This window comes from Bombus huntii, chromosome 4 (assembly GCF_024542735.1).
Source record: "Bombus huntii isolate Logan2020A chromosome 4, iyBomHunt1.1, whole genome shotgun sequence".
NCBI classification, from domain to species: Eukaryota; Metazoa; Arthropoda; class Insecta; order Hymenoptera; family Apidae; genus Bombus; species Bombus huntii.
Window position 1 is genome coordinate 11,264,085 of NC_066241.1, and position 11,426 is coordinate 11,275,510.

The following is an 11,426-nucleotide window of genomic DNA, read 5'->3' on the forward strand; positions in this document are numbered from 1 at the left end:
GAAGATCGATGTATTAAATATGGCGTCGAGGGGAAGCTTGGTGGATCCCTGCGCATGGAGCAGCCCTAGCATGGTACAAGGGATCAACATGAGCTTAACGGCAGGCGCCAATATACCTAGCTACCCCCTCGCCCGCACATACCGACCAAGCCGTCAAGCTGTGGTATTAAACGGGGCATGCGTGAGGTCCACGGTGGTTGGTCACGTGTACGTTTCCAACCACCCTCCATCCTCGCCACCCCCTAACCGACTGTGTGCGTACATTCTTACGATTTCTAAGGAAGTGTTGCCTCCGAGAGCCACGCCACGGGACAATTAAATTGAACGCCAGCAAGGGAATATATGTATAAATGAAGATATTAGTAAGGGTGTAATGATAGTTTTGCAGGGGTTGGAAATGGAATCTTTAAATCTCTTTTTGTATTCAGAAAAATTTAGGGAGATACTTGGAGAAATTTCGTAGCGGAGGCTTGGTATTTTCGTGGTGGTTGACTTTTAGAATATTTCACTAAATGTGTTTGGGGTTTAGTTTAAAAGTACAGACTCATGGGATTGGAAATGCAATCTTTAGATCTCTTTTTGTATTCAGAAAAATTTAGGGAGATACTTGGAGAAATTTCGTAGCGGAGGCTTGGTATTCTCGTGGTGGTTGACTTTTAGAATATTTCACTAAATGTGTTTGAGGTCTAGTTTAAAAGTACAGACTCATGGGGTTGGAAATGGAATTGTAGCGGCATATAAGTTAGAGGACAATTCAAATCATGTTGCTGTTTTGCCTTCGAACGAACGAAGACAAATTCGAATTTTCCGACTCTCCCCCGATCAGTATAAATAAACGGATGCAACCGAAAAGAGTTTCAGTTAGTTGTCGATCAGTTATCAACCAGTTATCAATGAATTATCAGCGATCTAATTAACGAGTCATTAGCGATCCTATTTTACGACTTATACACTGTCTTAGCGTATCGGTTAGTACGAGCGTCTTTGCTAGCATTATCTGTATACTAATTTATCATTTTAAATATATTTGACAGTTTCAACAACGAGCAACCTCGTCCACTAAACCTCACCGACCAACCATCCTCTACACATAAATCCCTACAGAATCTTTGAGTCCCCTTTTGTATCTAGAAAACTTTGGGAAGATAATTGGGGAAATTTCATAGCGGAGTCTCTGTATTTCCGTGGTGGTTGACTTTTAGAATGTTTCACTAAATGTGTTTGAGGTTTAGTTTAAAAGTACAGACTCGTGGGATTGGAAATGGAATCTTCAAATCTCTTTTTGTATTCAGAAAAATTTAGGGAGATACTTGGAGAAATTTCGTAGCGGAGGCTTGGTATTTTCGTGATGGTTGACTTTTAGAATATTTCACTAAATGTGTTTGGGGTTTAGTTTAAAAGTACAGACTCATGGGATTGGAAATGCAATCTTTAGATCTCTTTTTGTATTCAGAAAAATTTAGGGAGATACTTGGAGAAATTTCGTAGCGGAGGCTTGGTATTCTCGTGGTGGTTGACTTTTAGAATATTTCACTAAATGTGTTTGAGGTCTAGTTTAAAAGTACAGACTCATGGGGTTGGAAATGGAATTGTAGCGGCATATAAGTTAGAGGACAATTCAAATCATGTTGCTGTTTTGCCTTCGAACGAACGAAGACAAATTCGAATTTTCCGACTCTCCCCCGATCAGTATAAATAAACGGATGCAACCGAAAAGAGTTTCAGTTAGTTGTCGATCAGTTATCAACCAGTTATCAATGAATTATCAGCGATCTAATTAACGAGTCATTAGCGATCCTATTTTACGACTTATACACTGTCTTAGCGTATCGGTTAGTACGAGCGTCTTTGCTAGCATTATCTGTATACTAATTTATCATTTTAAATATATTTGACAGTTTCAACAACGAGCAACCTCGTCCACTAAACCTCACCGACCAACCATCCTCTACACATAAATCCCTACAGAATCTTTGAGTCCCCTTTTGTATCTAGAAAACTTTGGGAAGATAATTGGGGAAATTTCATAGCGGAGTCTCTGTATTTCCGTGGTGGTTGACTTTTAGAATGTTTCACTAAATGTGTTTGAGGTTTAGTTTAAAAGTACAGACTCATGGGATTAGAAATAGAATCCTTCTTTTGTATTCAGAAAATTCTTAAATACTTAGGGAAATTTCGTAACGGACTGTTGGTATTTCCATGGTTATTAACTTTTAGAGGTTTAGGTTAAAAGTGCAGACTTATGGAATTGTAAATGGAATCCTCCTTTTGTATTCAGAAAATTTTTACATACTTGGGGAAATTTCGTAACGAAGTGTTGGTATTTTCGTAGTGATTAACTTTTAGAACGCTTAAGGAAATGTCTTTATAAATTAAATTAAAAGTAGAGACCCACGGGGTTGGAAATGGAATTGTTGGATGATTTTGGTTTGGAATTTGTATTTTTTGGAATTACTCGAGGAGAAATGTTAAGAAAAGTGGTGGAGTTTTAAAAGAAGCGTAGTCTTCCTAAATTGACCTACAAGTATAGTTTGATAGGTATTGCACATGAAATTCCCTATTAGATCTGTTAAAAAATTGCTCGCTATGGAATTATTTTATTATTTGGGAGATGTTGAGGAGAATTTTGCATTTTTCATGACGTTCGACTTTATAATTTTTTTAAAACGTGTTCGTGAACTTTATTAAGAAACGCAGAGATATAGTTCCTTTGGTTTTGTAAGAAAGAAATTTAAATATTATTGTTCCTCTATAAATAAGGATTTCGAAAGAATATCGAAAAATGGAGATCGAATCCTTTATAAGAGTCTCGCGTTTTGCTTTTCTGCGTGGTTTTATGAAAACAGTAAAATTCTAAGAACAACGAGGAATATAAAATTTCCAATATTTCTGCTACAATCAAACTAAATTCCATCGTATTCGCGAAACAAAATTATTCGCCTCTCCTACGAGCATGTAAAACACGCGGAATCTAAAATTTCCTATTTCGTTGCAGCCATTCGCGAAATATCTATAATTTCCTGAATGACATATCGCATCAGATATACAGGGTGGTTGGTAATTGGTGGTACAAGCGGAAAGGGGGTGATTCTACGCGAAAAAAGAACTCGAAAATATAGGATAAAAATTTTTTTTTTTAATTTTTCCATCGAGACAACGATCTACAGTGAGATCCGTTATAACGAGACGCGATAAAGTGCACGCGTACCGAGCCAAAATTCAAAGTCGATTTTCTCGAAAACAAAGCCTCGAACGAAAAATTGTTATTCTATATTTTCGACTTCTTTTTTCGACTAGAATCACCCCCTTTCCGCTTGTACCACCAGTTACCAACCACCCTGTATAGCCAGTAACATTGCCAAAATACTTGCAAAATTCGATCAACGTACCGTCTCAAGTTTCCCTCTTTTTTCCTTCAAAAACAAATCCGCATGATTTTTAAGATTTTCAAGATTTTTCTAGTAAAACTGTGTTACGATAGAATCGTGAATATTCTAAAACGAACCGGCGGTAATATCGAGATGAAGATAATAAAAAATTCCAACGAGAACCGATCTATTTGCAATCCTTTCAAGAAATGAATCAAATCTAAAGTGGGGATATTTCAAATGATCCGTTCCGCGATTAATTCCGCCGGAAACCGGTCGATTTTCTTCCATCGTCATCCCCGGAATTCCCGCTTTTCGAAACGTTCTTTCGCAATTAATATTTCATGTTTAATATCGTCGAATATTTTTATTACTACGAAATATGAATTCCGCTTGTTTTTACGTCCTCCATTACTTTCATCGCTAAATTTCAAGTTTATGCGTATGTATGTATATCGATATATGCATGCACCGGTGTAATTAACGAACGCAATTTTTCAAATGAAGTACACGTGGAATGTCATTCAATTAAATCAACCTGACTATAAAAAGGAGCTATTATTGTCGCTTGAAATTCGTTGCATGCAACTGTTATTAAATGCAACAATTTCGAATGAGAAAACACGTTGACTGGAAAATTCTGGTCATATTAAAGGCTGTAAAGATATAAAAATTTGTTTAATAGAACGCGTGTAAATTGTATAAATAACGTGATCGCATAGATTATCCGGTTTTTAATTCCAACCAAAAAATTCCTTACGATCCAGCTGCAAGATAAAAATATTCGAATTCTCCAAAGAAAGATGAAAAAAGCAAACACTCGAGCGTTTATCGAAAATCCATAATCAGATCGACATTTATGCAAATTCACCTCTTTTATGAACACAATTAAAGAAATGGAATCTAATTACAAATTTCTTTCGTCCCTTCAAGATTCCAACGAATAATTTACTGCAGATACTTTGCATATTAAATCGCAGATTAGTTGAAAATATAAATTTCCTTCAAACGCATAAATATCTGCTCTTCGATTATGATACACATCATGTAGGTGAATTTATGGTATTTTTATTATAATATAAGATATTTTTTACTTACTTGTTGTCGTAATTTTACCCATATTCCCATAATAAATCTTTTTATCGTGCAAGTTTAAATTCAAATTAAGAGCTAAAGGAAAGATCATTTGGACATTTACATTCGCGACGAAACGTGTTCGAAGAAAGTCGTTCCCTTTTTAATTTCAGGGAGAAACGCGTTATTTGCGGAGCGTTAAACGCGTCGAATAAGCCGCAAGACATATCTTAGTTATTTAGAACTCGACGTTGTAGGGAGAAGCCTCTTTCATCCCTTCGAGTGTCCTGCAAGATTTAATTAAAAATCGGCCAGACTAAAGCGGCACACACGAAAGATACGACGCGTCCTTTGCTATGCACTGTTTTCGATTTTCAGGGAAACTTGGAACGCGTTCAATAGGTATGTTTACTTTATAATTTATTAAATCAGGATTCTCTTGCACCATAATTTACCAACTAATCGTATTAGCAAACTGTGGTTAGAGTGGTTGGTAACTGGTGGTACAAGCGGAAAGGGGGTGATTCTACGCGAAAAAAGAAGTCGAAAATATAGAATAACAATTTTTCGTTCGAGGCTTTGTTTTCGAGAAAATCGACTTTAAATTTTCGCTGGGTACGCGTGCGGTACGTTATAACGGACCTCACTGTAGATCGTTGTCTCGATGGAAAAATTAAAGAAAGGAAATTTTTATTCTATATTTTCGACTTCTTTTTTCACCCTATATACTAAACTGCTCTTTTACAATTTCATTATTTTCATCGACATCTTACTTCATCTTCGAGAGCAAAATTTATTTGTAGAATTGTGCTCTCTTACAATTTTACTATTTTTTTTCTCAACAATTTCGGAATTCTTCTTCAAGGGAATGATCTATTTGTAGACATTTATTTATTCCTCTACTAAACTTCTTACCGTTACGTAAGAGCAATTATTAGCATCGATTACTTGTAACTTACAATTAGTTAGGTTCGTGCAAGAAAATCCAGACGTCGCGAATTTTTCTAATTCTCTGGAGGTGTCCAAATTAGAAATCGACAGAGTGGAACACGCGATTTTCTGAAGGGTGCGCTGAAATTGACAACTCGTTAATTTTCTTCAAGAACGTGTCAAGCTAAACATTCTTATCGAAAGATACGACAATTCTCGTTTACGAAATTAGCCTGGCGGAACACGACGAAAAGTTTCTTCCAACGTATCGAAAATCATTTCATCCCGACGATTTTATTCCAACGTTGAGAAAAGACGTAAGAAAGAGCGAAGGCCGAGCTTAAAAGAAAAATCAGCGTACCTTAAGAGAAAAAGAGGGAAATTCTAAAGCATTGGTTCCCGTTCCTTTTTCGCAGCGTCGATCGATCTCCATACATCTGGAAACGTTCCTCTGCCTCTGAAATTCCTCCTCCAACCCTCGTCCCAACAAAAACATCCCCCGAGACAGGTATCCGGAGTTCCATAGAAATGGCGGAAAAGCACGGTACGTTCCGTTCTCTGTCCATGCTCCGGCTCTAACCTGTGCTGTAGCATTGTATAAAGCGCAAGCCTCGTCCTGTAGTAGGTGCCTCCCTGCTCCTCCTCGCCGCACTATTGACGGGAGTTTTAATAAAAGTACCCCCACCAGGAAAGCTAAACGTCGCAGTGGAAGGACCCGGTGAACGCCGAGCCAAGAAGATATTGGGTAAAGCAAAGATCGTAAGGACACTTACAGACATCGGGCCCGGGCGAAATTTCGGAGCAGATTGAGACCACCGACGCTTTACTCTCCCCCATGGCGACTACAGTAATCGTAATTTTCGCAGTGACGGCGACGCTGAAATTCTCCTTTAACGACACAGCGAAAATCTATTGCGCGCATCCGGTTCGTACGACGGCCAGGTTTTTCCGCCTTTTCCAAGCTTTTTTGCAAGTTGATTTATCGACGTTGGTCTTCCGGTTTTTATCTGAAATATCACAAGTTAGATATAGGTAGAGAAACGATCGAAAGCCAGAGGAAGATACGCGATGATAGGATGTAGATAGGTGGAAAGAAATAAAGCTACACTTGAATGTGTAATGTAAATTATTTTCTAGACGCAGAAGGGAATATACGTCGTGAGATGAGAATGCGGACGGGTGTGGGTTTGGGGTAGCGTTGGGTGGTGTAAGAGTTGTGTCGGAATGAGCGAGAACTAGAAATATGTAAGCCAAAGCCTGTTTGTAGACTGTGAAGCGGAAAAATAAATAAATTAAGAGTTAGATGTCAGTATGGCGAGTAGATTGCGGATTTTTATGAATTTACGGCACATTTAAATATACAGGAGTATACATATAATATTGGAAAAATAGTGACATTCGTTGGAATATTTAGAGGATGGAAGATATTTCTCTTCTCGATTCAGTTTCTCTCGAGATTATTATTTATTGAGATTCGAATTACTGTAAATATATTCACAGTGGAATGAATTTTTCATTTATTCAGTATGTGTTGATTATCGTGGTAGCTTTAACCAGGTCAGACTTCGAATGATCAAAGAAAGTCGACGCACAGGGAATGAACAAGATATGGTACGATCGTTGAAAACGAATTCTCAATGGATGAATCGTCACTAGATCACGCTCTAGTGCGGCGTAACACAAGGTGGCGAGATCGTCCTTTGAATATAAACCCCGGGACCATTATGACGCCTCGTCGATCCCATAGAAAGACGAGTCTCGGTTCCAGTGGATCCTCCAGACAACAACCACCGATCCACCGTTTCCACTATTCACAGACGGCCTCTGTATTTGACCACAAACTGTTTTAATCCCTCTGTTACTTCTATTTGCGTTTCTCAAATCGTTGAGCAATATCCGCTCGCTCGTGATCCGATGTTACGTGGCCTGGCCACTCTTTAGCCGTCATCGTAGCTGGATGTATCGATCTCTCGATGAATCCACGCCCTATGCATACGATTTGAAGAAACTGAGAATGCAATTGTTCGGAATGTGGAACGAAAATGGGAAAAATTTGCGATCGTTTGGGGAGAAGCGAAGAGGAAGAAGTAGCGTGCAAGTGACGTTTAGCTAACCCTTTGTCGAAGTAGAATGGAGAAAGGAGTAGAAAGTTTTACATTTTACAGGCTACCATGGATAATTATCTTGAATTTTCCGATCATATTTACTGTACCGTAAAGAATATTTAGTATTGAATAATATTAAAATGTTTCGTTCTACTTGCTTATCTTTGTTAATTTTTTAATTTAAAAAAGATTAAAGAAGGTGAACTTTCGCTCGTGACAGTTTTTAAACATTACGTGATATTTATGTGACGTATGTAGGTGTCGATTTACGATCTGATGATTTCACAAGGAAGAAGGTAAATATTACTTTCGATCGATCTTGATAAATCAGCTGAAGTATTCAGTTGCTTGTGTAATTATACAATTGGAACAATTATGTAATTGTCGATAATTAATCGTAACATAAGCCTCGTCGTACGATTCTTACGTTTCATAGCACAGTATCTTAATTTGACAGAAAAACGGATACCTCGATTAAACATCCAAAAGGAAAAAGAGGATGGAAATAGAAGCAGAAGCAAACTGAATTATTATTAGAGAAGTTTCTATGGCAATATAAATATACAAAGATGCAGATGATGTAAATTGAACAGTACGATTAATCAGAGATCGGCCAGGATTATCTGACCATTGGTTCTTACATTTGGGGACTGTACGAAGTAAGAAAGAACACAGTGAAACACCTGTGATTAGTTTGCGGGCTTCGGTGGAACAGTGCGGTTAGTCGATAGTTAAGCAAACACGAGAACTTCGTGGCTAATAGCGTGTCAAATCTAGCGAGGATAATCGGTGAAGGCCCGTCAGCTGTGTCCACAACGATACTTTTCGCTCTTGTCTTTTAAACATCCCAAAGCAGTTGATTTATTGACTCGTACGTACTATCAGGTGATCGTCTTATCAGCTTTCTGATCATCGTCGCTGTCTATCAAATGGCCATTGAATCACTCATCCCTGTTTTTTAATATTTATTCGTTCTCAAAAATGGGGATCAATTTTTTTGGTTATCGAATTATTCCCCCTTTTTTACATTCGATTATTCCTACAAACGAGAATTAGATTTTCTAAAAAACTAAGTCAATGGAATCATGTTTTTCTTATTAAACGAAAAATTAAAAATTACAAATATTATGCAAATCCTTTGTATTCTTGCAAGCTTCGCGTTGGACAAGCAAATCTGCTAATGTTCTTCTCACTGCGCTGCGCTAAACAAGAATCCGATTTTTTCTTACAACCCCAATGTAAAAAAAAACAGATCAACAAAATATAAAAAAAAAAAATAGATTCTACTAATGTTTCTCTCCCTGCGTTACGCTAGAAGAGTATCCGAAAGGAAGAAAATTAATCAAATCCTTAAAATCTCCTCTTACAACCTCGATATTAAAATAAAATAAAATTCGGTAACGTAAATTAACTAAAAGAAAGAAGAGCAAAAATCAGAAACTGCGAATGAAATGTTGCGTTAACATAACATCGGCCGTTAACAGATTAATCCTTGAGCGTGTGCACACGAAACCTTCAAGTCGAATGAACTTTCATCGCTACCGAAGGTTCGGCCGAACTTAACGGCCGACCGGGATAAGGTTAAAGGTTATCGTTCGAGGAACGACGAAAGAGGGAACGCGTAGCCATGAGGCTTGTTTTATGGCTCCGCCCTCGGTACTCTTGCTATTCCACCCCCGCGAGTGTGACATGCGCGTTCACAGCACCCCACGACGGTTCTCAAACTCAATTCTCTTCCACTGAAACTGAGACTATCTCGTTGAATAATCCGGGATTACCGAACGAGTGATCCTTTTCCAAATTTTGGGGACAATCGCAAATTGATGGACGACCATCGGTAGAACAGACGGAATTACGATTCGTTAAGTGTTCGTGGATCCGCGTTGTGTTCCATTGATCTTACACCTGGTTCTAAACGCTTCTGTGCCAAGGTAGACGAGGATCGAGAAGTTCCACGTTCTTTTTCATATCGAGCTTTTCAGTTAACGTTGGAATTATCGACGACTAAGGCGTGAAATTTGTACCAATTGGAACGAACACGAGTATCGGAAATGAAACTTGTGTGAAGAAATACGCAGTGCAAAGTGAAGCAGAGACTTTGATTTAGATATCAGGTTGTCACAAAAGATTGTTTCATTTTGTGAGAAAATAATAGGTGCACGACAATTTTTGTTACCTATCGGAACAAAATGGACCATACGTAATTCGATAAAATAATATAAAACGAAAAATGTTGTGCGTCTATTATTTCCTTGCAAAACGAAAGAAGCTTCTGGCAGAACCTAATATTTTATAAAGAGTCGTTAGAATTCCTAAGAACGTACCACAGTAAGTGTATGAAATTGTGATGAACAATTAAATTAAACAAATGAAATAAATTCAATTAAAAACATGGTTATAGAAGTGTCTGAAAAAAGACGCTATATGTGGATATACTATGTATGATAGGATGAGTTAGATACAAATGTAATGGAATTGCTGTAACAAAGAAAAGTACAAGCCTAATCGATTAATAAAAATGTATGTTACTTTCTGACGACAAATGACCATAGAGAGACAATGTCGAATAAAATGAATGAAATGGATACCCATGTCATATACCAATATCTAAATCTCAACACAGAAAGAAACACCTTAACGTAATCTTTTTCAACCGATAAACCAATCTTCTGTAACATTCTATACACATGATCAACTTAGAAGATCATCCATCTCTACCAAAACATCCAAAAGATCGAAAATCTATGAACCAACAAATGAACAATAAATCTAAACACGTTAGACAAGCATCTTGATCCGATGATATCTCTGTTCCACCGACTGGTAAACCGATCAGTCTGCATAATGTGATTTAAACGTCACCCTAACGAGATCAGGTTCGGCCCCAAGGTTCGGCTCGCTGCAAGGTCGACGCGAGCGAAGGGTGCAAAACGATTAATCCGTGACTTTTCGTCCGAAGCGGGATCGAAACGTACCGTTATATCCTTTGGTGTAGGAAACGGGACGAGGGAGCCAGCTGTCGACAGGGTAGCGGCTGCACGTACAATATCACCGTGGCTTTTGGGGGATCCAAGATGACGGTCCTCTCTTCCGTCGTGTTACGCTTTAGGGAGTCTCTCCTCTGGCGTCAGCTTGCGAGGGAAGAAACGAACTGGCTGACCCTGCGGACCAGCCCATGGAAAAACTGTCCCTTCGCGCGGTTATTGATGTATCAGCGATACGATATCGCAGGAAAGAAAACTAACGCGTTTGTGCAAGATGAAACTCGCGTATTAACGCGTTCATAGTCACGTAAATTTGATATATCTTAGCCCGGGAACCGCGACAGATCGAAATATATCGCAGCGTTCACATTCGATTTCGCAAAACGTTATATTGTATTACGTTTTATTGTGTTTTTATTAAACCATTCGTTTTTAGAAATTCTTGAAATCTGCCTAATTTTCATCGTCGTAAGAGACTTGTTGCTAGTGACACGTGCGTCATCGATGACCACCGTGACATTCGACTCGAGTAGAAAGTTCCAGCTTTAGAGAATTTACGTTTGGTAGCCTTGAGTTTGAATACGATTTTTGTAAAAAGGTGGCTACTGGTTTACAAGACGAGAACACGATCGAATCACACGTTGTGTTAATGTACGAATGCGTGATTATTGGACGAAAGTGGTTTCGACTGCGGAGCCTCGTGTTATCTTCAGGTGAAAGTTGCAATTTTGCAAAACTTATGTTTGGTAGTCTTAAGAATTTGTAGAATTTTCTAGACTCCTATGGAGACTCGATTTTCTTGAATTTTTAAATGCTTGGAAGTGTCTTGGAGGTAAGTCGATCTTCAACTCGGAGAAGGATGAAGATGGATAAGTGTGCGATTGTGTTTCGTTTTTCCAAACGTTTGGTCGAAATTGTGCAATTTGAGAAATTTGCGTTTAATGATCTTGGGTACTTTGCGAAAG